At 38.4% G+C, this 23,392-nt stretch overlaps 1 pseudogene; it reads left to right on the forward strand.

Annotated features, from left to right (window-relative positions):
- Positions 1-5,489: 5,489 nt before the first annotated feature.
- LOC119047969 (NEDD8-activating enzyme E1 regulatory subunit-like) lies at positions 5,490-20,971 on the forward strand (annotated as a pseudogene).
- The last annotated feature ends 2,421 nt before the right edge of the window (positions 20,972-23,392 follow it).

Raw genomic sequence — 23,392 nt, forward strand, 5'->3', positions numbered from 1 at the left:
ATTACATTCAGTTATTTTCTTTCACTGGTATAAATGAAAAATGAAAACCAAAGGCTCCGGAGAACCATTCAAAAGCAACAGACCCCACAGATGGCTGACCCAGATAACTGATAGCGTGGTGTTCCAGCCGCTCCCCGTGTGGTGAGGCCTGGTGACCCTGAGCCCCCTGGCTGCCCGCCACTAACTGTCAGGCTATACTGTGCTTCCTGTGACCACTCCAGAGCTGTCATTAGCCTCGTGGAGGGCCTCTTCATCCTGTCTACCTGCAAACTGGGCTCTAGTATTTTCTTCTGAATCCACTCTTCAGAGAGTCACTATATTCAAGAACTGGTTGCACTCATAAAACTTCTATCTTGACTTCTACATGCTTTATATCAGTTCTCCTCAACCCTTTGTGCTCAGGTGCCCTTAATGACTTAGGAGAGATCAACTCTTGGTGCACGCCAAGTCAGCACACAGCAAACAAACCATTTCTAAACAGTCCCTTTTTTATTTCTGAAATGCAGGGAAAATTTGCATTGTACTCCCTAATGTGTCTGTGTTTTAGTTTCTTAAAGCACTTAACCAACCCTGCAGCCATAACTGCTGAATTTTAGAGAATAAGTGATGTTTAACTGTGGTCCCCAAACCAGCAGTATCAACACTATCTGGGAACTTGTTAGAAATTCACATTCTTAGGCACCCCCACTTTCTGAACTAGAATCTCTGGGGGTAGAGGATAGCTATCTGATTTTGATCAAGCTTTCTGGGTGATTCACATGCACCATCAGGTTTGAGAGTCATAAATCAAAATACTGTGCTTTGTTAACCCTGGGGCTTTGAGTGCTTCTGTTGTGGTTACTGTCAGGTGTATCATTTCCAAATTGGAGAAGAATATGATGGTTGATTGTAGCAGAGATTCTCCAGCTTTTAAAAAAAAAGCACGTTTACATGTGGGGATACTTACTTGGATGTACCCCAAGTTCATTCAGTTGGCCACTCTGCTGTATTCTTACTGGGCAGGTGCTCTTCTGTTAGAAATATAATGATGGACAAAACCATGGTGGAGTTTAAGTTCCACTGGGTGAGCGAGTCAATAAGCAAGTATGGTACAGTGTCAAGTGTTAGTAAGTGCTGTGGGGAAAAAGAAAACAGCAAACAAGGACTGAGAGTGTCTGTTTGGGATTGTACTTTTAGACAGGGTGGTCAGGAAGTGCCTCTGTAGAGGCAGCTTTTGAGCTGAATGAAGTAGGGGAATTGGCGATGAGGCCGTCCGGGGGAAGATGTTTCCAGGCAGAATGTAGGTGATACCATTAGCAGGTTGTCCAACTGAAGATATTTAAACCTAGATACTTGGAGTATTTCTAGTCTTTTCCACCTGGGGTGTAGGTCACTGAGGATCGCTGTCTCTTTCCCAGGCCTACTTGGTACTGAAATTCCCTTTTATAGGAAAAGATGATTGAACTTTTCTGGCTAATATTCTACCTGGTAGTTATCCTTGAGTGTGACTCCTGGTCAAGGGGGTAGGTGTTGAGTTCTAGCACCAAATATCACCACATCTAGCACCACATCTTTCCCATCTTCCCAAACAAACACTTGGAATGCAGTTTACGGGTTTTCTACTTCATGGATAACCTCGAAGCTACTCTCATTTATGTGTGCAGTCAAGAAAATCACTCCATTTGTACTTCACTAGTAGCAGAACATATTACTTTTGACTTTACCTTGCAAGTATTCTAGGCACAGCGCTGGTCAAGAAAAAATGACAAATCCTGAGCTGCAAAGTACCATGATGGAGGTCAAGGTGATAGATTCATTCCCTGTCTGTGGCAGGGAATTTACTATTCTTCCAGGGACTCAAAATCTCCTCAGAGTGAGGCTTTTTAAGTAAAAAGAGGAGTATGGGGCACAGAAGTACAAACCATTCTGACCAAAGGAAAAGCATGCCAAGCAAACAAAGGGTTGACAGCAGATGATGATGGAAATCATACAATCTGTTTGTTGCAAGATATGAAGGAGTCTGTGATTGAGATCAGAGAAGAAAAATTATTGCTCTTTCCTCAATCTGTAGCTTTTTTCTCCTTTTCTTTTGGATGGAAATGTTCAAGGGAAGCACTATTCAAAAGTAATTTACTATCCTGAAGAACCACTAAAGGATTTTCCTCCTCGTCCTGTTGGGAATGCACAGGGGTATTCACAGGAGGGATTCACCGAGCCGCGGTGGTGGCGGGATCCCCGGGGTCTACCTGCCTTTGAAGGTGAACAGAGGAATGTCCATCATCTATGAGACCTACTGTGTTACCAAAGCTGAAAGGCAGCCATAAGTGCATTCTCGTAATTCCTCCAGGAACTTCTAATGATTTCCATAAAAAGAGCAAAGAGGGAGCCACAAGTGTACTCTATTTCCACTTCAGACAGAACAAGCATTTCTCACCAAGATCTGTGGCCTGATTCACTTTCTTCTCTCTCTCTTTTCCATTCATGTGCTTCCCTTCACCCTGCTTTACTTTCCCTGACTTTTGTTTCTCTGATTTATCACTGGCTCCATTATCCTCCCATCCTTTGATACAATATGAAGTTTGAAGCCTCCAACAGTGCTTTCAAAGAAAGCATGTAACTGCCACTTTGGAATGTCTTCAGAGCAGTGTGAATAAATGTGCTGAGAAGGGTAGACGGTTCCCTGGTAATTCTTGGAGACAGAGCTGCAATCCAATTCTGGATCTGCGGTCCAGCCATCTACAGAGATAAACATCACAAGCAAATTTGTATTGATGGGGGAAATTGTCCTTTGCCCTCAACCCAACATTGAATTTGAAAAATTTCCAAGCTTTATTACGTGTAGAATTGGTTTTTAATGCTTTGAGGTGTGTGTAGGTGAACGAGAATGGAGCTGATAAATGTAGTTACATTCTTGCATCCACCGGTGACCCAATTTTCTACACAGTCATTTTACATGTACAAAAAAAGAATCATGGTGGGGAATAAAATAGTTTCTGTCATGACAATGTATAAAATAATCGGGCAAGACTCAAACTTTGGGAGAAATTTGAGGCCAAGTAAGATTCTGTCAAAGACACTTTAAATACTATCTCTAATTTTTCTATATCTTGGTAATAAGACCATAACACTTTACAATCAAAAATGATTTTTCTCACTGATGGGGATCTGGGAGCCGGGGATGCAAAACTGTTCTAGTTTATCTCCAGATGAAATTCAGCCAAGAGGTTCAGGTGGAGTGCATCTGAAGGGGCGTGAGAAGGCAGAGGCATGGAAATCTCTCATTGCACCAACAACTGACTTTTCCACAGACACTGAGGTAGAAAATGTCAGCTCTTCCCCACCCTACCCTGCACGCTGGTGGAATTTAAGAAATTCCTGCTCCACTTTCTACATAGACCCGGTGTAGTTCATGCTGGTGCCCAGTTGGACACAAGGGGGCACCGAAGTGCCACAGATTTTGCCCTGGGACCTTTCTGCACTTGCAAATCCCCATCCACTGAGCAGGCCAGGGAACTCTGGCCTTCAGGAGCATTCTTCCCAAGCTGACTTGGCAGGGACGTCACCATGGTGGTTGGAATCATGAAACATGGTCCACAGGTTGTGTTTTCCCAAGCGTCCATCTTGGTGCCAGTTTGAAAGTACTCCACCACGGTGGTTGAAGCACCGTATTAAACTTCTTTTTTTTCCCCCTTTAACTAATTCAACGCTTGTCTGGTGTTTTTGTTTTTGAGAAAGTGCACAGAAAACTTATTTGAGAGGAAATCCCCTTGATTTAAAAAATGATAGTTGCTTTTTAAGGATACACTTCAAGTATTAGTGTCCTGAATATATTCTTAACAAGGAAATTATTTTTCTTTTTAATCCGCCTGTTTGCCAAAGGAGACAGTCATTCATTGATTTACTTCCTGTGCTTCGTCTCTCTTCTTTACCTGAAAAGTGGAGAACTGGCACGGTTCTTGCCACAAACATGAAGAACCGTGGGATAATTCATGGGGCAACAATGAAGTTATATGTGAGTTTCTCTCACTTAAAAGAAGATGGGGAATTTGACTATTGATTTCAGATTTTCTCTGTCTGGGCAGGAGAGCTTGCATTTTATTAAATGCCATCAATTTGTGGTAAAATATTCTTCTTACTTTTCAAGATAGATTGCTGATATACTGTAGAATGGTGGAAAATAAGGCTATACCTGCTGAGCGCTGAAGAGAAGCGTTTATTTGCTTTATTGATTTGGTCCATTTTTGTGAGATGTTTTCTAAGTATTTTTCATTTGGCTACAGAATCACAAACTGTCCTAAGCTGCTGAACTGCTCCAGCGTCCTGGAGAACAGCTTCAAAAGGAGAGTTTGGAATTTGGAACGGATTCTCTGCTGGAGAAAGCCTTTGTGGGAGTTCTGTCCGTTAGATAGAGACAGGGGTCACTGAAACCTGGTAGAGTGGAGTGGTACAGTTTGGGAGCAGGAGTAAAATCAGAGTGCTGGCTGCCGAGCTCCGACCCTCCTGCGCGCAGCGTTAGGTAGGAAGGAAGGCTGGCGGGCCCTGGTGCTGACGTCAGCAACAAGGATATCAACCTTTCACATGACTTCTTTATTTTTTTTCTATCCGAGAGTAAAAACTTCCTCTCTAAAAACAAAGTGACAGACCTGCTTCTGGTAGAAAAATTATTCACTTACTTAAAAAGATCGTCTCCTTAAAGACCATTCAGTTATGCAAGATAAGCAAGAAGAATGCCTAATCCATAGTGTTAGGTAGAAAAATATAATGCCCACTCGGTCCACAATATGGAGAATGTGTGTATGTTTAGGAACAGGGTGATGTTATGAAATAAATAATATCGGTTATTTTGTAGGGTTGGGATAATAGGTGGCTTTAGCAGTTCTTTGATCCTGTTAATTTTACAACGTTGGTGATGGGGAGAAAAGATCCTGGTTATTTCTGTAAAACGGGCTTGGTCAGGTGGTTGGAACCGCCATCCCACCGTTTTCTGCCCTTCTGAGGGAAACTCACGATTTGAGTTGGATTTTTTTGAGTTTTGCCTGATTCCATGGGAGATGACCAATCCACTCTCTTTATGAAGAAAGCGTGAGATTTTTAGATCCATAATGAAAAGGTAAAATGCAAGTTTTGCTGAAACCCAAATTGTTTCTGCTATCCTTTCAATTATGACAAAATACTCGGGAGCCACTGGCACTTCTGATTTCCTGGGTAATCAGGTGAAGGAAATAAACTCGATAAATTCTAAATGACACTAAAAATACTGTTCTCAACTATACTAAAACTAATTTAGTTTAAGCTACATAACAAAAGCATTCACTAACTAAATGACCTGTTGTAGTATAATAAAAATTTTAAGGAAACCCTTATGCTTACATGTCTTTTATGTATATAAAGAAACTATATACATAGTGTTTTTTGGGGAAAAAAAAGCAATTTTACCGTACAGTTAGTTCGTATGCATATGAAGTCGGTTACCTCTCCTAAGTTTTTACTCATGCTTAGAATGGTTCAAGATGGCAGATCCAACCCATTTCATTTCCCTGTGTGAAATGAAGGGTTTCATTCCCTTAAAGGCATCGATGCTGGATTCTGGCCGAGAAGATAAATTCAAATGTAAGAGGATGTAGGCATGTCAGTCTCCTGACCAGAGGAAGAAATTAAAGAAGTAACTTCGTTTTGGACAGAGGTGGGAGGGAAAGATGGTCTCCTTGAAGTAACTTCGGGAGCTTACGTCATTTTCCAGGCGCCTTTCCAGATTTAACTATTTTTGTGCTTGGTGTTTCTAATTTCAAATAATTCCAGTATCTAGGGTTCAGTGCCGGCGTATGGGCCCCCATTTCCCGAGACTTGTAACTGCCCCTGTTAGGGGGAAGGGAGTTTCAAAGGTGGGGTTCATTTTCATGGTGACTGTGGTTGATTTTATTGTGCACTTTTCCAGGCAATGTTGATAAAAGCAGGGCGGGAAACTGCTTATCATTTGCCTAAAAAGCAGCACTCCAAGATGAGCTTTTTGGTGGCAGAGGAGGAGGTGGTGAAAAAAATGTATAAGAAAGTAATCTTGGAACAAAAGCCTTGCCAATTTGTCAATTCTTGTGTTGTTAAAAAATGAAAAAGATTTGATAATCCTGGAATCCCAGAGCAATGCATTTCTACTTGCGTCACTATATTTCACCCTGAAGAGCAATTTGTCCACCTCTATTAGGCGTCTTATTTATATTCACGTCTGGGTAGGTGTTTCTTTACATTTAGCTGTCTCTTATTATATACAGAAGGCATAATATACTTTCTGGTCTTGCCACATTGTTGATGATTTGGGAAGTTCCCATGTTTTAATAAAAATGGAACTGGTATAGAATTTTTCCCACTTTATTTTAATTTTCTCTATACGCTTATCACAGGTGCTGTGCTCAGGCCGTGCTTGCTTCTGCTTGTGACCCCTTTCTCTTCGAAAGTCATAAGAAGCAGGTTAAGAAATTGGGGGGAAACATTTTGACATTTTGTTTTGTATTTACATGGACTTAGAAGCATTTCTTTCAAGTTAACTCATATTTAGTTACCTAAGAAGTTATCAGTCAGAGCTTTTTTGTTTTCGTATTTAAGAAAGTAGGTAACTCAGCCTCACTTCTATTTTTCCTTGTTTTTTTTTTTTAATGAGAATTCTCGTTGATGGGAGAAAGTTACTGAGTCCTCTTTCCCAAATATGCAGATGACAAGGGGAAATGAATGATTGACTGAAATTTTCATTTCCATCCAGATATCTTAGCATTCTGCTGGCATAGCCTGATTCTGCACATACACACGTGTGTGTGTGTGTGTGTGTGTGTGTGTGTGTGTGTGTGTGTGAGTGTGAGTGGCTGCGGGGCTCATATGTTGCAACTCTCCAGTCCTAGGTAGAAAATGATTAGGTCAATTCTGGGATAGTAGATGGGTAGGCAAGTGTGGTTTTGCCCGCTCACCAAGGTACTCAGAATCGGGGCAGAATGTAAGGCTGTAAGGTGGAGATGGGACCTCTCCACAAACCGCAATGACTGGAAGAAGGAATGCGCCCTGTCCGGGGACCGCGCTTGTGGTCTCACAGCAGATCTGACATTACTCCATGCCTCTTGCAGAAGGGAATCATTTTATGTTAAATCCAGAAAATTTTCTTCCCATCTTCTCCAAAGAACTCTGTCGTATAGTATTCCTGGAGACATTCCTGCTTGTCTGTAGCAGTGACTGCCTTCAAATGGTGAGAAATAATCATCCCCATACATAGACGTTAGTAAACCAAAGGTGACCTGAGATTGTAGTGTAAATGTGTTATTAAAATGCAGTTCTTATATGGTGGGCCATATCTAATTTCAGGAAATTGATTTTATCAACCGGAATTGGCAATAACTTTCTTTCTGCAGTTCTTGGCTATATAGACACATTCTCTTTTAAACACATTTTTCTCTTAATACTGGGAATATTTTCCAATGTCTGCATGAGAGTGACATACTTCAAATCCCATCTGCCTATGTACCTTTCAGATATCCCGGTGGCCTCCTTGCTTCCCATTTTTTACTGTTCAGGGCCTGCACAGAACATTACTGTCCCAGCAGACCTTTTGTCCAAGGACTGTTGATCACAGCCCAAGAGCTGTCAGCCTATTTGCATTCTGTGGATGCATCATTATTCACAACATTTGATGTCCATAAAAACACATTAAAACTATTTCCTTGAGCAAAAATAATCAGCTCTCTGTTGTACATATCATTTGTATACTCAAATTGTAAAATGTAAATTGATATATAAGAAAATGGCCCATTAACTTTTTCATTAATGACAATAATACATTTTGTACACCAGCAGCAGGAGGGTCTTGCCTTGACTTTAGCAACCTGAAGGGTAAATGGGGCCTTCCTTCTTTTCCTTTTTTAATTTCATAAAAATGATGGCCATCATCAAATGGAGGCTCTTTTATGTATCTTATTTGTCTTAAAATAGGAAACATTTGATTCATTATAACATTAAAACTACTCTCATATACAGGGTAAGTGCTTTTCTTTTAAAGAAAAAGAAAAATAATTATCTGTTCATTGACTATTCCCAAGAAGGCCAGTTTTTACCATGGGTAACATGTAATTGTCCTCAAATGTTTATTACATTTCCAGTTACACCCTTCCCCATTACATTAAAAATGTTGTCAAAATCATAAAATATTAAAGAAGAACATCTTTTGTGGCCAGATAACTTTCATGAAATACAAATGTACAATCAATTTGAAAACACCAAATACCCCTTTTTGATATTATGGACATTTTTATTTGATTTCATTAGGATTTACTCGTATTACCTTTTGTTATAATTTAGTGCTTGCTTTTTATAGAAGTGATTATTGAATTACTCATCTTTTTTCAGGTATTAGTAATACTCGTGTTCTTCCAGGTGTAGGATTTAACTCCTGCAGTGCCGACATGACCAGCTGTCAAGCTGCAGCATTTGATCAAAACAAAGATTAATAATTTGTCTATCACAGATACATCATGCACTAACAGATAAAGAGCATCTGATATTAACTGAAAAATAAAATCTGCCTTGAGTAAATTGCATAGAAAAATTACACAGTACATTTAAATTACCATTTGCTTAGCAACATGCCCTTGTAACCATTCCAGTGGGGCTATAAAATGATCGATTTACTTTAATTTTCTACCGAATCCTGAAAAAAAAAATGGCTATCAGTAACCTATCCCTTCATCATAGCATGCTGATTCACTCTGTGTATTAAATTTACTGGCAAGGAGCAAGACGTTAACAAAAAGTAACAGATAATGCGAACATTTCATGCATAATCTGTAATATGAGATATGTATTAATAGGGAAATTATGATGCATTCAATTATTCTGAAATGCCTTCCAGAGATGTTTTGATTTGGCTGCGCTCTGATGGTAGCGGCACAGCAGGGAGCATCTCCAGTGATGAATAACCTAATCTCCTAATCTCAAAATGGGCACTATTCACAGCTAGCCCGGGAGAGGCTGGTGGAAGAAACCACACTTCACAGCCATGGCCACTGAGAGGAACACAATGAAAACAACAACCCATACCCCAGCACCATAACCAGCAGCCCAGCCTGCCACCCTGCCACCAGACCTCTTAAATATAAAGAAATGAAATGCATATTTCTAATGTATGCTGTTTTGTCCCTTGCGATCACACAGGGCTAGATTCTAATCTGAGAGGCCCCTTCTACTCTTCTTTGCAAAACTTGCCAGACAAAAGGCTATAAAAATGATTGCACTTGCATTAGGGCTGTTAGGACTTCGGTATTTATGAGACATTATGTATGCACAGGAACCTTTACTAATTCGCCACGTTTCATGCACACCTGGAATGATCTGCCCCATGTATACATTTTTTTTCCCCTTTTCCTTAATTTTCGAAGAAATCCTACCACCACAGGAAACTGTTCATTTTGTATCATAAGCCCCATGTTCTATATAAAACTGCCTGGGCATAATTAAGCATCTACGTTTACTTCTTCGTGTGGGGAACAATGGTCTGTTTCCTTGGAGAGGTCAAGCGGGATTTATTTTATTGTGTACAGAGTTGGAGCCATGGAATAGGCTGTCAAGATAGTAACTGGCCATGCCTTTGCCATTTATGTGGCCTTCTCCTATGTAAGAGCAGGGCTGTATTTTTTGCCCTCTGATTTACTCCCCTTTTTTCATGAGATCATTGCTACAAAACTATTAGTAAATACCCTGCTGTAAGGAAAATAAGTCCCGAGGAAAATATGCTATGCATGTATGCCTTCCCTACCCCCAAATTACTTGATTGCAGCAGGCTCACTTTTTGATTAATGCAATTTTGCATAAGGTAATATTACACAAGTGTATTACTTTTCAGTAATTTTTCAATGGAGTTAATATGGCAGACTTCTTGAAGAAAAATTAGAACCGGGGTGTCTCATTTCTCTAAATTCCTAGCACTGTTCAGTGGGGTAACAATAATAATTATGTATAAATAAATAAATTTCTTTTATCAATGTTCACTTGGGCTGCAAAGAACAGGCAGCCTCATCCCCAGTCAGAAACTAACGGTTGTACTTTTTAATGAGCAGTGTTCTGAGGGGCAGAAGCGATTTTTGTGTGTGGTTTGGTTATGCTGCAGTTTGGGAGAGTGACACAGTGATTTGTCATAACAAGGATCTTTGCAGTTTAATCATCGTGTGAAATTATGTGTGCTCTTTTGCTTTCGCTTTCCCCTGCACCTTTAGGTTTGAGCCACACCAAAACGGAGGGCGGGCAAGGCTCGTGGACTCCCTTTCCAAAAGCCATTTTTCTCTCCTCTAGGTCTGGTTTCATGTGAGCATCATTTTAAACTCCAGCAAGATGTGGTTCTATTTAACTAGCCCTTGCTTACAGAGGTCCCATGCCTACTATTATATTTCCTGACCATGATACATACTTTGTAGTGCATTTTTCTCACTAATCATGGTTTAGCAAACAAGGAAGGAGAGGGCCCCGTTTTATGAAACTTTCTGATGAGTGATGTTCAGTTTATTTCAGTCTTTAGTATACTAGAATGTACAATTGCTCTGAAGATAAATAAAAGATTCAGCCGGGTGCCACTGGAGAGCCGAGCAGCATGTCTTTGGCATTGCTTGAGACTTATCTGATTTGGATTTGTATACCTCGTGGGGAATGGCAAAATATTGGAACAGACGGCTTGATATTTCCGAAGAATATAGTGGGCTTTATTAGCACCAGTTTCACTCCCTGACTGACGGCTTTTTCAAATTTTTTATCTTACTAATCCGTGCTACTGTATGTAAATGTTATTCCTCTCTGCATAAGGGAGGCAACCAGCGATTTGTAATAAATGCTTATGAGTGCCTGAGGCTGCACTTAAACTTTAAAACATCTATTATTAAGTTGCAAAAAAACACTGTAATGGCCAATAGTGACCTCATAGGAATTTTAAACTGTGGTCTGCTCTTCTGCATTAAAAACAAAAAAAAATTGCCTCAAGTTAGAATTATGAGCAATGCTATTTTAACAGCTGCATTTTGATTATTAAAGTGTGTTTTACAACTGAATTACAATGCTTTTATGGACTCTAGGTATAAGATTTAAAAAGGTCATTAAACTTAGTCGGGTTTTGTCACAGTAGGTGTCATTGTATACAATGGACACCACACAATCTATTTTATGTCACCGCATTTAGGATTTAAAATAGCACGCAGGAGCCTTTTAGTTTGTTTAACCATGTAGATAACTAGAGATCTCTCAAGGATTTTTGACAGTTTGCAGTCTGAGATGACTACTTTCATTATTATTTTATTAATTTGACAAGAAGCCCTACAGATTTTCTGTGTATCACCGATCCATTTGTCCCAGAAATAATTAAAAATGCCAGCCTGGAGCAACAGACAACAGATACACTTCTGGCAAATCAATGTTCAAAAATGCATTGCTTGTACTGTAGCCAACTCTAACCCTGAAACATTTCTACAGTTTCTCAATCTGAGCATATATGGGCTCATCGACAATCAGTATCGACCCATGATACAGGTTTTTCAAATGCGGGATCTATACATTGGTTTATTTATTATGTCATAGGCTTGGCACTATACGTAATGTTTATATCTCTTGCTCCACAAATACAACGTGAAGTTGCTTTTCCCAGGGCTGCCTCTGCAGTACATAGCTGGCAAGGTGGTAAATGTAAACTTGAGTTCCCCTTGCCTGTGCCCTCTCTGCCTGTTAGCCACTTACATGTAAACCTTTCATTTCCTTGTCACTAATTTGGCATGGTGTTGTGCTGGTGACTAGCTAGAGTCCGTGCCACGCGTGGAACTGATTTCTGGGGGCCTGATTGTTGATGAGGCCATGGGGATGGAGGTGTGAGAAGGAGTACAGAATCCTCAAAATACTTGACAAAATGTCACAAAGGATTGCATTTGCATGTAGTACCGTGGGTAGGACAGAATGATTAGTGTGCAGTCGTTGCCGGCCCTGCACATCCGAGCTCATGCAGATAACATGTCTGCTGTACAGCTTTGAACACTGTATATGTACTTTGAACATATCTGTGACTAGCAAAGCTGTCATTCTGTTGAAAAATGTAGCTGCACAGATGACAATCCTGCTTTAATTTTTTTTAAAAGAGGACATCTTCTAAATAATTATTATCATGCTAATAACATTTGTATTCTTTTGTGTATAATTAAGATCTGCCTGTCTAAGCATGAAATAGGGTTGAAATCGTGAATAAGTATGCTATCCTGAACCTATTTAGTAAATCAGTTTTAATTTGGCTTTCTTTAGGTTAAATTATAACAATAGCATGCTGTATATAAAAATCCACAATTCCTGACTGTAAAGAATCTTGGGAATATTTAATTCTCAGCAAAGCTTTCCACAAAATTAAAGAAGCCCCTCTCATGAATATGAAGTGCTGAATTGAAAATAATGATTCAACAATTATAGAAGTCATAGACTTGAAAAAGTTAACGTTAACTCTTTCCATCTCATAGTGAGAAATAGCTAAATAATTTTGTATTTTGACCTCTGGCTTTGGCATATGATTTTTTCCTCTTATGTAATAAAAAATTAATTTAAGATCTTACTCCACCTACTTCTGAGAAAATTCAAAGCACCAAACAGGATAAGACACAGTGAAAAATAAGCCATTTAGGGATAAAACATAACAGGTTATGTAATTTAGTGATCACAAACTGTTTTGGAATACATCATGCCTTTTTGTTCCCATAAAATAGGAATGTCTGTTGTTGGTATTTGGTTATTATTTTTTTTTTCTGTCTGTAATTTCATGGCTAATACCTATGCAGACAATTATACTAAAAGAAACTATCTTTGTCATTTTGCAAGGGTTATTCTTTATTTTCAAGATACTTATGGCTTCTCTAACCCAGCAGATTCACTCTTCCCCATCCCGACTGTAACCATTTGCATGCTGTGATTTATAAGGTTATTGGAAAACACCTCCATTTATCAATTATGAGCAAGCACAGACTGCACTGGAGCAGTTCAGGCAGCATCCCTGGCAAGTGAGCTGTCTAAGGGGTGGGAGGCGGGGAAAGAGGGAAAGAAAAGAAAATGGCAACAGGAGGACAGTGGGAGTGCAAAGAACTGGTGGTCAGCATGGCTTCTGCTTTTGTTTCCTGCTGAGCACCAGCGGCCCTGCTTCCGCAGCTTGCCTGGGACTGTGCACACAGGCCCCTGCGTTCGATTCCCTCCTGCACATTTTTGGTCCTCTCCACTGTTTTCCACGAATCTGTATTTGCTTTGCAATCATCAGCAAACCTGTTCCAGGTGTCCGTGCTCGGTGTATGCTGTGCTTGAGGGCCTAGACTTGCGCCAAAGTTTCAGGAGGAGTATGAAGGGAAGGATCTTGAGACCTACTGTGTCCCACCGTCATGGGCCAAACATATTGTACAAAAGTGCCAATTAAAGGCAAATGGAGAGACACCATAAAATGCTTGCTAACTAAGTGGAATCATATTTTTAAATGCTTTGCATTTATGTGTCATAATTGCTTACTAAATGAGTTAATAATAATAATAATAATAATAATAATATCTCGATGATGGTGATCATGGTAACACTGATACCAATAAGGACTTGAGCAATTGTCACAGGAAAACAGACTAGAACAGAGCAAGTGTTTGTACCACTTCCCAAACCCTGGGCATGGGAGTGAGTTTTCCGCAGTGGAAGCTGCTTTGACAGGACCTCCCCTCACACTCGCTGCCTCCTCCACACCCCACTCTCCTGCCTTCCCTGCTCTTGTCCTTTCTCCATAGCTTTTATTACATTCGAATCTACTGAATTTGCTGCTTATTGGTGGTGTTTTTTTAAAATCTTCCTTCACTCAAATGCAGGTTCCAAGAAGGCAGGGATGTTTGTTTTATTCATGAATCCCAAGCTCTCTAAGAGTGTCTGGCACAAGGTGGGCTCTTAATAAATATCTCTTGAATGTCAAGTGAATGACTGGTGGCTTGTCTAACGTGCCCTCCTCTGCTGTTTTATAACCCGGTGAATTGACTGCTTCCATCTTGTATAACCTTATAACAAGTAGCACTCTTCGGACCACGGTGGCCAGACTCTCCAAAGCACATCCACTGTGCTGGGAAAGGAGAAGAGAGGAAGATTCCCAGTGTTCAGTGTGTGACTGAGACAACCACACGCATGCAGTAAGCTTCAGGGAACTGCTAGAAAACCCCACTGTGGCCTACTGATCAGTTTTCACATGGAAACCATTTCCTTCAGGAATCCTTTCCCTGAGATGCTCACTTCCCTGAGTCATTCCCTCACATAAGCATCGTGGTTCAGTCAGTAGGCTTTGGACCAGGCAGATCTGGGTTTGATTCTCCCTGCCCATCCATGCCAGGCTAACCCAAGGCGCATTCTTAGCCTCCCAAAGCTTTACATTTCTTATTTATAGAACTGAGCTAATAAAGGTACTTGTCTCCTGGGTTTTGTGAAGAATTAAATGAGATGCTTTATGACATCTACATTGCTGGGCAGGCTAGTGCTCAGGAAATGATAGCCAATGACATATTACAGCTACTAATTATTATTATTTTATGATTGTTGTTATTGTTTATTTGGTGGTAATTTCTTGCGTTGCATTAAATATTATCTAATATATTTGTAATCTGTATTTCATACCGTTCTTTTATGTACTCACTTATCCTTTAAGATATTTTCCCCCTGGTTTTTCAAAGATTTAAGTTATTACAAGAAAAAAATTAGTAACTAGTTGTGGAAAATATACTGAGATTAAAAATTATACTTACTTTAGAATTAAGAAAACATTATTTTTTTTCTTAAAGGCATAATGGTATTTGGATGAAATATAGTGGAGAGAGGAAGGTAAAGGGAGAAGTAATTCTAAACTATTCACTGTCTTGATTTTATTTTATTTCCATACTCTTGAATCACTAACCCTTAATTTTTTTAATGTAACCTGATTTTTCTCTTGCTACCTGTATTTTCTTGGAAGTACTCATTGTGTGTCAAATAATGAATTAATTATGAAATTATCTATGTCTATATGTAAAGAGAATGAATATCTGTAAGCTGGTAATTATTTCCTAGAAATAAACCTAAACATATAAGGATTATTAATTTTGAAAAAAGAGAAGAAGAAGGAGCTATACCCTTTGAGACAGCATGGATGGAACTGGAGAGCATTATGCTAAGCAAAATAAGCCAGGAAGTAAGAGACAAATACCATATGATCTCACCTTTAACTGGAACCTAATCAACAAAAGAAAAAAGCAATGTCTCCAGTTAAACAAAATATAACTGGAGACATTGAAATTAAGAACAATCTAACAATAGCCAGAGGGGAGGGGGGAGGAGACTGTGGGGAAAAGAGTTTTCAGGAACTGCTATAAAGGACACATAGACAAAACCAAGGGGGAGGGTGGAAGCAAGGGAGGGAGGTGGGTTTAGATGGAGTTGGCGTGGGGAGAAAATGCAGACAACTATAATTTAACAATAACAAAGTAATTTATGGAAGAAAAAAAGAAAGAGATACAGTAAAGGTGCACTAAACACCTTATAAAACTGCAATAATTAAAATGACAATGATACTAATATAAGATGAAATACACATTTCAGTGTAACAAAATATAAGTATAGAAATTAAACAGTAAAAAGACTTTATATAGCTAAAGGGAGCATTTCAATTTAATGAGGAAAGGATAAATACAAAATTGCATTGCAAAATTAATTATTCAAGGCAAAAATATTTTAGATCTCTCTACCTCATACAATATATGACCATACATTGATGACCAATTAAAAGGTTATATGTAAAAAATAAGTTTAGAAGAAATAACCAGATAAGAGTATGTTACTAACTTAGATCTCAGAATAGAGAAAGCCATTTTAGAATAAAAGCAAAGAGAGGAGACAGGTGAAAATGAAATGGGTTTTTTGGTATGAAAATTAAAATTTTATTTATGGAAAAAAACAAAAGGTAAAAATCCAGGTAAATATTTCAAAAGATAAAGTGTTAGTGATAATAAAGAGTGTTCTTAAAAATCAGAAAGGGAAGGATTCTGCTAGGAACATGTGTTCATAAACTCAACATTCTTTCTTTGTCTTTTTGGAAACCTTCAAAAACCAACATGGAGAAGGAAAGCAAAACCCTGGCTGATACTTTTTGTTGAACTGGAATGCAGACTAGAATGTTTGCAAGGGCTGCTGAAAGGAAACGTGTTTGCACAGTAACCATTTTCCAGGACGTGGAAGAGAGAGGACAAACAGCAGTAGGCGCTCTCACTCTGCCACACGAACAGACCTCCTGTAGTGAGGTACACCTGAAGGACAGTGGCCGGATTCCTTAACAGCAAAGGTTTCCCAGGTGGGACTGAATGGACAGGCGACAGAGCCTCCTTCACCATGTTCAGAAACCCTAAGGAGGCAGGAGTAGTGTGAAGAAACTTGCACACAAACCACACTGACAGGAAGGAGCCTGGCATTATTTGAGAAGAGATTCTTGTGAAAACTAGCCATCCTGGGGCATACCTGATTCCTCCACATGCATAGCAACTTCTCACAAACAGCTCTTCCAGAAAACCCCAACTCATATGACACAGATATAAACATTACAAGAAAATGGATAGAGCGTCTATAAAATATAAAATTTGTAAAGGAGTAAAAGAGCATCATCCTTTATTGAGAAAAATACATTCATGAGAACAATGTTTTGGGAACAGATGAGAATTGCAAATTAATGCAGTGCCATTGATTTTAAAACATCATATCTCTAAAAACAATACAGAAATGCAAGAATTCAGGAAAGAAATTGTGAAGTGATTGGAGCAATGTAAAGTGAGGTGGAATAACTCAGGGAAGAGGAGGAAGAAAAATAATAAAATACAGGCAAAAAGTGAGATGGAAAGCATCATAAAGCTAACAGACATTGTGGAGGTGATGATAAGGGCACCAAGGATAGAAACAAGACAAATGAAATGGTATAGGTATAAAGAAAGAGATCAAAGGGATCAGAAAGGAGATGAGAGAAATCAAAGACATGAGAAGGAGCCCTACCATATGTTTATTTGGATTCCTAGTGGAAGAAAACACAGTGCTAATGCAGTGAATCCACTGTTTGGGGATACAATTTGACACATTTTTTTTTCTGAAAGAAAAGAACAAACTTACCTATTGAATGGGCTCCAGCGTCAGGAAATTTGACCCATTTGGTCAATATCATAAGAATATACCGGCAAAATTCTAGGACTTGAGCCCCTAGGGCAAAAAGATTGTGTCGTATTTAAGGGATTAAAAATCAGGCTGTCCTCAGATTACTCGACAGCAATCTTCAATCCCCAGAGATAATACAATTAAATGTACAAGATATCTAAAGAAAGGAACTATGAAGGAAGTACATTATAGCTAGTTACACTTTCCTTCTAGTATAAAAACCGTAAACCAATTATTTTAAACCCGAGAGAAGTCAACATATTTCTTACAGTGAGCTCTTCTGGAGGAAATTACTAGAAAATAAACTTCAGCCAAACAAGAGATAACTGGGGAAAACACAGCAGAAGGATTGGCAGTGAATATTCCACATAGTTGGTAGAACGAAGACTAAAACTAACATGAGAAGGGGAGTAACAGAACAAATGTGAACTTTATAGGCTGGATCACCCAGGATCCTTGCTAAAATGCAAATTCCAAAAAATCAGGTCTGGGGGAAGCCTGAGGTTCTGTGTTTCTGACCAGCTCCCAGATGATGTCGATGCTGCTGGTCCCTGGCCTATGCTTTGAGTAGCAAGGTTATCATCGTAAAAATCATGCAACTGATAAAATTGGGAGTGGAAAGCAGATTCAAAATAAAATGTGGGATTATTTTTTATAATAGCTGTGAATTAATGAGTATTATCTACCACTGATAAATCAACTTGTAGAAATATAGCCACTTAGTAGTATAAAGGTAAATATCAAGAAATATGACACTGTGGACCAAAATCAAGGGAGAGAGGAACAGGATAGAATGCCAAGGAGGCGAGAACATGATATTTTTTTCACTGCTCATAGTGGGAAACTACTACGATATCACCCACAAAATTAGAGGACCAAAGATACTATGTAAATGTATAACTATGAAGGGAATTATTAAAACAAATTAAAATAAATTTTATGAATAAATAAAAAATAAAACAAAATTAAAAACCATGTTCTTTAATAATAGAACTACAAACATAGAAAAGAAAACTGATAACATATGAAGGACTTAAAAAACAGTAAGTACAAGGAAACAAAGTAATAAATATGACAACCAAGACCAACTATATTTATCATAGAAATCATGTATTTAATAAATCTTCTGAAGTCAAGATTAAAATGCAAATCATTTCAGTCTGGATCGCAGAGCAGACCCATTTTGTATGTCGGGGTTTCTGCACCTTGTCACCATGGACATTTGGGCTGGAAATTCTCTGGGTGGGTGTGGGGGTCGGATGCTGTCCCGTATACACTGTGGGATGTTTATCTGCATCCCGAGATTATTCCCACTGGGTGTCAGTAGCAACCTGCTGCCCCCCCACCCCCAGATTCTGATCATCAAAATTGTCCCCAGACTTAGCCAGATGTCCACTGGAGGGCAAATTCAACCCTGATGAGAACCACTGTTACATATAGACAACCATTGGGCTTTCTGAGAAAACATTAGCAGCATTTCTACTTACGGCAGGAACAAGAAAAGGATCTATGCATCAAAATGATTTAGAAAAATTAAAAGGACGGGCAAAGATCTACCATATAAATGTAAACAGAAAAGGTAGATGATAACACAGTATTAATTTCCAACAAAAAGCATTTGGGCCAAAGGCATTATATAAATAAGATGAAGAAGGGTCTTTTGTATTGCTGAAGGATGGAACTGCAATGAAGATGTAATTGTTATAATTTTCTGTGCACCAATACCATAGCATCAACATATATAAAACATAGGCCATGAAAAGAAAAATAGAAATATAATAATATGTTACCTCTTCTAGTTTATTAGTAGATGGTGTAAAAAACAGGTATATAGGAGACAAAAATAATGCAGATTTATATGTTGTATGTTAATTTTTCTTTTATAAAAATAAGGGTATAAGCACTATTTTGCAATAACCATGAACCCCTAACTAGATCACATCCTAAGCAAGGAAAGTACAGTTGTCTCCAGATGTGTAAATAGCAAAGTAAACATTTTGTGATTACAAAGCAACAAAACTCACATCAAAATCGAAACAAAATCAGAAAATAAAATTTCCTACTTGCTGGAGGAAGATTGTTCAATTCTGGGGTCAAAGAGAAAATATAAACTGAAATAAAATTTCAGAATATGTCAGAAAAATCGTGGCTACACCGCAATACCTATTACAGTTGATAGGATACAGCTAAAGTGATGTTCAAAGAAAATTCATAGCCTCCAATTCTTCTGTAAATAAATAATAAAAACTAAAAAATTAATTATCTAATGTAAGAAGGGACAACTAAAATATATAAAACATAAAGAACAGCAGGAGTTAATGAGTTAGAAAAAATAGACAAGGAACAAAAATGATGTAAGAAAAATTCTAAAATATTTTTAAGGAATGAACACAGAGTGCGCCTGCATGCTCGAGGAGGTCTTGGCAGTAAGTACTTACAGGACACTGGCCTTGGTGCACCCAGGGAAGCTGCTCAAGGAGCACGAGGATGACCACCAGCTGAGAGTCCAGAAAACCTTGCAGACAGTGATCCTTCATTTTTCTGTAGGTTTACCATTGTGGTTGCAACTCAGCTTCCTAAAAGTGCATTGCTACATCCAGATGTCCTCTGGAATTTCCAAATCCCTCTTTTGATCTGGAAGACATATGGACTAACTGGTTAGAGGAAGATCATGGTAGAAGAAATCCAGTAATAGAATCTCATCCAGATAATGCATTAGAGGGTCCAAGACTGGATAAGCCCTTTCCTGAACTGTGAGAATATTTTCAGTCTTATGATTTGGATCACATGGACAAAAAAGACCATAGCTACACTCCATGGAGTGCGATTATAGCTAAATATTAAGTGCAGTGGTGTAGTGAAACAAATGGACAAATAACCTAAAATGTAAAAAGCAAAAGAAGAGTTCTGAGATTTAACTAGACAAGGAATTCTAAAGGATTAAAGTGGGGCTCCAGAAGATGAAGGGAATTTTGAAGAAGCTGTTAAAAATGTGAGCACAGCACTCAGACTCAGATCCCAAGCAGAAGATATATTTAATGATGATCGCTGCATCACTATCACCAAACAGACTCCATTCCATCATTTCAGATTTTAGTTCGTGCCTTAAAGGATTTTGTGGCCAAAGAGGGTCAAGGAAATTTACCTCTCCCAAGCATAATTCTTGACATGATTGCAGATTCTGCCAAATATATAAAACTGCAAACAAGAATTATTATGAAAAAGCAAAGGAAGAAGCTGCTGCTGTGGGGAATCATGTTGCCAAATTGCTGCAGTCTGTAGTCCAGGCACCAGAGTCCATTCCAAAGAATTAAAATTACTCTGCAGCAATTCTGTGTTTCTCTGAGTGGTAAGATGTCGATCCTTAGCTGACAAATATGGCTTGAATACAGTTAACAGGGATGAAATTATGTCCAGCATGGACAATCCAGATAATGAGATGATATTCTTTCTACTTAATGTTGTGGGCAGTGGATAGATTTTGTAAATGACATGGTAGATATCCAGGGGTATAGGACTATCAAGTTGAAGAAGATAGAGGAAAGTTGAAGTCTTGCCTCACTAGCTTCCCTCAAGAAAATGGACTATCTGCAATGGTGAAAGATGATTATGTCCACGGATTTTGCCGATAAGGAGCTGCTGAGCCACACACCATTGCTGCATTCTTAGGAGGAGCTGCCACTCAAGAGGTTATCAAAATAATCATCAAACACTTTGTAATTTTTAATAATACTTACATTTATGTGGTATTTCACAAACTTAAGCAACTTTTCAGTTGTAGAATAAGCACCATATATAATGTATTAATTAAAATTTTAATTGCCTTCAGGTTGTGATAAAATATGTAAAATTTTGCTAAGGGAGAACTGTTAAATTGTTTGCTTAATAAACATTTTTTTCATTTGTAAAATAATGAACACAATACCGCTGTTAAGACAGCAGCAACACAGTTTGAATTTATTCAGGGGAGATGATAGGCCAGTGTCTCTAGGCCTGGCTTTCCACTGGCTTCCGCAAATACGCAGGCTGCACTCCCACAGTTTCTGGTGTAAGGGGTTGGCCCGTGGTGGAAGTGGGTCAGTATTGGTCTGTTGTTATTGATCATGTCTGTTATTGATTTGTTTCATTGCAATATGTACTGAGATTGGCTAATCATTGTTCTAGATCAATAACTGCCTAGAAGATCAGTACCAAACTCCTAAATAAATCCTAGCATTTGGAATCCAGCAGCATATTAAAAGAATAATACCATATGACCAGGCTGGTTTAGTATTAGGATATCTAATAATATAATGTTGACAGAAGAAAAAATATATAACCATTTTGACAAATACTAAACTAGCATGTTACAAAATTTAATATTCTAAATTTTTAAAAATTTTATTTAGTTTTTTTTTAAGATTTTATTTATTTATCTTTAGAGGGGAAGGGAAGGAGAGAGGGAGAGAAACATCAATGTATGGTTGTCTTTTGTGCATCCCCTGCTGGGAACTGGCCTGCAGGGAACCGGCCTGCAACCCAGGCATGTGCCCTGACTGGGAATCGAACCACGATTGTCTGGTTCGCAGGCCCACGCTCAATCCACTGAGCTACACCAGCCAGGGCTAATTTTATTTAGTTATTTTTCAAGTACAGTTTTTTGTCTATTTCTCCCATCCCAGCCTCCCCCGCCCTGTGCTCCCCACCTCCCTCCCATTTCCACCCCCCTTAGTTCTCATCCCTGTGTCCTTCCTATTTGTTCCTCCAAATTCCTCCCCCCTTTTCCCCTTAAATTCCCTTCCCTCTCCCCTCTGGTCACTGTCCCCTGGTTCTCTATTTCAGTGTCTTTGTTTTTATTTTGCTTGCTTATTTGTTTTGTTGTTTAGCTTCCTGTTAAAGGTGAGATCATATGGTATTTGTCTTTCAACCCCTGGCCTATTTCACTCAGCATAATGCTTTCCAGTTCCATCCATGTTGTTGCAAAGGGTAGGAGCTCCTTCTTTCTCTCTGCTGCATAGAATTCCATTGTGTATATGTACCATAGTTTTTTGATCCATTCATTTACTGAGGGGCACCTAGGTTGCTTCCAACTCTTGGCTATTGTAAATTGTGCTGCTATGAACATTGTGGTGCATAGGTTCTTTGAAATTGATATTTTAGGATTCTTAGGATATAATCCTAGCAGTGGAATTGCTGGATCAAAAGGCAGGTTGATTTTTATTTTTAAAAAATATATAAAAAGGTACATTCATCTGAAACCAAACCCATCATCATGCTTTCTGGGAAAAAAGATAGAAGCATTACTAGTTTTGTTAGAAATAAGGAAAAGGCACTTGAAAACTATATGACCCTATGAACCAATACCATCCCAATAAATTTAAAAAAAAGAAAGAAGGAAAAGAATTATGGTAAACTAGCCAGTGCAAATAGATGAGGAAGAAATGAAAGTAACAAAACTGGAAATGAGAAAGCAGAAGCATTACTTTGCAGATGATATAATTGCTTTGCAGATGAAGAAAAACAACTAAAATTAACTACAACAATAAGATCATTCAGCTGTCAGGACAAATTAATATACAGATTTCAATAGTTTTTACCTTCCTAAACAGGAAATTTGAAGGTATAAATGTAAGACTTACACAAAATTTAAAAAAAAATACTTTTGAAGGCCACAAAAAATTGTATGAACAAATGGAAAGGCATAGCATGTTCTTGGATAGAAAGTCTGAACATCATTAAGATGCTAATTCTCCCTGAGTTTACTTATAAATTTAACATGATCTCGATAAAAATACCAAGTCTGTTTTTTCCCCAAACTAGACAAGTTGATTGTATAATTCATATGAAAATCAACAAGAATATCCAGGAAATTTTTGAAAAAGAAAACCAGTGAGAATGGATTAAATAGACATATGGTATGAAATGATTTTTACACAAAAAATGAGAAGAATTTATATATATATATATGTATATATACACACACAAACATATATGTATGCATACTCATATACTATGTGTGTGTGTTTGGCTTGTGTGTGCACACTCTCTTCCCCTGGCAGTATAAATAAGAAACAAAGAAGTGTGGTAACCCATTGGGGTCATGGCCACTCATCTAATATTGCATAGGAGATCCTTTATTGAATACACTTTTATAAATTTTTTATTTGATCTTTTAAAAAAGATTTTATTTATTTATTTTTAGAGGGGAAAGGAGGGAGAAAGA

Source organism: Artibeus jamaicensis, unplaced genomic scaffold (assembly GCF_021234435.1).
Source record: "Artibeus jamaicensis isolate MK-2021 breed Jamaican fruit bat unplaced genomic scaffold, CSHL_Jam_final contig_465, whole genome shotgun sequence".
Lineage (NCBI taxonomy): Eukaryota > Metazoa > Chordata > Mammalia > Chiroptera > Phyllostomidae > Artibeus > Artibeus jamaicensis.